The 4,094-nt window shown below is 47.8% G+C and overlaps 1 pseudogene; it reads left to right on the top strand.

Annotated features, from left to right (window-relative positions):
* Window positions 1-3,314: 3,314 nt before the first annotated feature.
* The window catches only part of LOC101654704, a 1,144-nt pseudogene continuing 364 nt past the window's right edge, over window positions 3,315-4,094 (top strand).

Genomic DNA, 4,094 nt, shown 5'->3' with positions numbered 1-4,094 from the left:
TGTGTCTTGGCATCAATCTTGCCCTGTGTCTTGGTGGTTCTCAGCACAGGGACTCTGGTCCAAAGGCTGCACTCCGCTCCTGGGTTTTCTTTCTTGGTGGTCGGCAGGGTGGTAGGGAGAAGCTACTCTGCTCCATTCTCTTGTCTTTTCACTCTTTGAAGAGGTTACACCCTGGGAAAAAACCCCTTACATCTTACACCAATCAGTGCTGTGCCTGAGGAAGGGTGTGGCACCCAACCCTAATTCCCGAAAACCGATCACATCAAATCACATCCTGGGGGACGGTTCTATCATTACACAAAGCCAAATGACATCGTTACATAACTGTCAAACCATGAGAATCATAGCCTGGCCACGTGAACACAACTTTTAAGGACAAACGATTCAATCCATGACCCCAAGGAGGGTACAAAAATGCTTCGGTGTAGATCACACCTGAATGTGACGAAAATAACAATCCTCACAGTGGGACCCATGATCCACATCATGAACAATGGAGAAAAGATGGGAACTTTCACCAATTCCATTTTATTTAGATCAACAATCAACATGCGTGAAAGCAGCATTCAAGAGACCAAGTGGCACGTTGCATTGAAGAAATCCAGTGCCAGCACCCTGTTTTAAAGTTTGAGAAAGCAACACTGCTCCGGGGATGATTAAGGGATGCTGGCCTAACCTGAGCCACGCTCTTTGTAATGGCCTCGTCCGGATGCTGAAAAAGGAAAGCGGAAGGGCCGGTGCATTTGAATCGTGGTGTTGCCAAAGAATGTCGACTAGACGGTGGAACGAGCCAATCGTGTCAGATGAGCTACAACTGGAACGTTCCAGAGAGGTGAGAATGGCAGGGTGTGGATTTGCTTATTGTGGACAGACACTTCATCGGCAAAGACCAATGACTCACAAAGAAGGTCACGTTGGGAAAAGAAGAGGGCCAACAACAATTAGGAAACTTCTCAGTGAGACGGATGAACATCAGAACAATGGACTCAAACAGAGTCAGGGAGACGGTAAATACCAGGCAACTCTCTGTCCTGCTGACATCAGCTCACCATCAGCGCCGCTAGCAACAGCAACATGCTTTGAGGTCCAAGTCCAAACAGTTAGGCCTGATTAATAGCCAGGACCGGGAATGGTGACTATTAGGAGAGAAGCAGCACGCCGAGTATTTTCATGTATTAAATTATTTTGTCCGACAGCAGATACAATTGTACACGTATTTTACAAAGATGAGGACCTGGCGGCCTAGAAACTGTAACCATTCGAAGACTAAATGGTTGCTGAGAAGTGAGCCACAGAGCTCAGTGTGTGTGCTTCCTTGTGCTGGGCATGTCGTTCCCTTCCATTTACCAAGTCCTGTTGGGCCGGTGAGCCTATCTGAATCTAATGACAACATGTGGCTGCTCCTTAGTTCTCTGGGCGGTTGTCAGGGATAAAATGAACCATCGTGGGGAGATGGTGGAATTACTTGCTCACTTCACCCAAGACACCAAGATTGGTCACATTGCTTTGCTTTCTTCTGATTCAAATTAAAGTAAACCATCAGGAAGTTCATTGTCACGCTCTTGGGTTCTATCCCTGGGGCTCAGAGAGTTCTAAATGACTCCACAGCCACCCTGCCATTGTCTCTGTGTGTCATGCAAGGCCAAGTTCAGTCTCTGTGAGCCTGCTCCCAATGCAGGCTGTGATGACCCAGCACAGAAGATGGTCACCCTTCTACAGTGCTACTTTCCCCAGACAGGGGGTTCTTCAAGCATAGCTTAGGAGCAGCAAGCAAACGGAAATGTCAAATTTTTGAGCGCACGTTAAAAAAAAAATTGGCCAAGACTTGAAAGTAGAGACTCCAAAAGAGATGTGTAAACCAATTGTTTTAAGCTCGGTTGACTAGAGAAACAAATTCAGGGACATTTATAGATGTGTAAGAGAGAGCTTTAAGCCAAGAACTAATTATATATTAAGCAAACATCCCAGCCCAGTCCACATCAAGTCCATTAAGTCAGATACTAGTCTACAATTCCAATACTAGTCCATAAATCCCTCTTCAGGCTCATGCAGCCTCATGTAATGATGCCCAATACAGGAAGATCACAGGCTGGTGGGTGCAGTAGAAGCATCACAAGGCTCTGGCAGGTCTCAGCCACGTGGCTCACCAACAGGAAGGTGAAGCAGAAGGGTGGGGGGTGTTTTCCAGGACCCTCCTTATAAGGAGGCCACACCCACAAGGAGGCACTGTCAGGCTGTGACCTGATTGACAGGCTAGACTCCACCCTGCAGTTCAAGTTGAAATAAAATTATGTAACCACCACACCAATGTTCATTGCAGCATTATTCAAAGTGCCTAAAGGGTGGAAGCAACCTAACTGTGCATCAATGGTGAAGCGATAAACGAAAAGTGGTCCATGCACACAGTAGACTACTACTCGGCCTGTAGGAGAAATGCAATCTGGATACATGCTACAGTATTGATGGGGCTTGAAGATGTGGTGTTGTTAGGTGCCATCAGCTCCGTTCTGATCCATAGCGACCCTTTGTTTAACACAACAAAACATAGCCTGGTCCATGTCATCCTCACAGCCGTCATAATGGCTGAGCCGCTGAGCGAAATAAGTCAATCACAAAAAGATAAATGTTGTATGACCTCACTTACATAAGAGACAAGGAAACGCAAATGTATGGAGAACTAAGCTTATTAGTGATGAGAAGGAGTGTGGAGGGGGAGGAGGGGGCTTAATGGTGATGGAAATCACATTGATCAGGAATGCATAATCAATTATTGTAATTATCCTACATTAAGTTGTAAGACTGTAGAAGTTGTAATAGATATACGGGCATACAAGGGTGTCTCAAGTTGGTGGAAAAACTGAATGAGAAGGTAATGGAATCTTTCCACAAACTTACAAGCATCTAGCAAAAATGAAAAGTAGCTTCTATTCAAACAAATATCTCATGAGATTTGGTTCTTTGCTTTGGAGATGTAGGGTCATGGTTTCATGGGACATCTTCGTTAATTAGCCTAAAAACAGGTGTATATCTCCTGGCTTGATATCTGGTGACCAGGGTCATAACAACTTGCAAGTGCTCATCCAAGGTCTACTCATTTGTGTCCAGTCACCTGAAACCGCCGAGGAAGGAGGGTCAGGAAGAGGAAATAGTTTGTGGCTCCCTCCACAAAAACCTGCCTCCTTTGCTATGAGACCAGAACGCCTGGCTACCATTACAGAAGATTCTGATCACAGATCCATAGAAGTACTATGCTTGGTTCGGAGCTATCTGGTGCCATCCTTGTCGCTGTGGCGACCCCCGCACCCGCCGCTGCCATGACTGAGCAAATGACCCTTTTGGCACCCTCAAGGGCCACAACAGCTGGGTAACGCAGATCGCTACCACGCCACAGTTCCCCAGTATGATGCTGTCTGCCTCGTGAGATAAGACCATCATCGTGTGGAAGCTTACGAGGGATGCGACCAACGATGGCATTCCCCAATTATGGCATTCTCCAACGTGCTCTGCGTGGTCACCCTCACTTTGTGAGTGACGTGGTCATCTCTTCCGATGGCCAGCATGCGCTCTCAGGCTCCTGGGATGGAACACTCCATCTCTGGGATCTCACAACGGGCACCACCACACGCCGCTGTGTAGGCCAGACCAAGGATGTGCTGAGTGTGGCCTTCTCCTCTGACAACCGGCAGATTGTGTCTGGCTCCCGAGATAAAACCATCGAGCTGTGGAATACACTGGGAGTTTGCATGTGCACCATACGGACGAGAGCCACTCTGCATGGGTGTCTCGTGTGTGCTTTTCGCCCAGCAGCAGCAACCCCGCCACTGCCTCCCATGGATGGGACAAGCTGGTCAAGGTGTGAACTTGGCTAATTGCAAACTGAAAACCAACTACATCAGCCACACAGGCTCCCTGAACACTGTGACGGTCTCTCCACATGGATTGCTCTGAGCTCCTGGAGGCAAGGATGGCCAAGCCATGCTGTGGGCCCTCAATGAAGGCAAGCACCTTTATACCCTTGATGGAGGGGACATCATCAATGCCCTCTGCTTCAGTCCCAACCACTACTGGCTCTGTGCTGCCACCAGCCCCAGCAT

This window comes from Echinops telfairi, unplaced genomic scaffold (assembly GCF_000313985.2).
Source record: "Echinops telfairi isolate 266 unplaced genomic scaffold, ASM31398v2 ScPeMD7_3;HRSCAF=10, whole genome shotgun sequence".
NCBI classification, from domain to species: Eukaryota; Metazoa; Chordata; class Mammalia; order Afrosoricida; family Tenrecidae; genus Echinops; species Echinops telfairi.
Note: the sequence above shows the minus strand (reverse complement) of the source record. Positions and strands in the feature narration are given on the sequence as shown.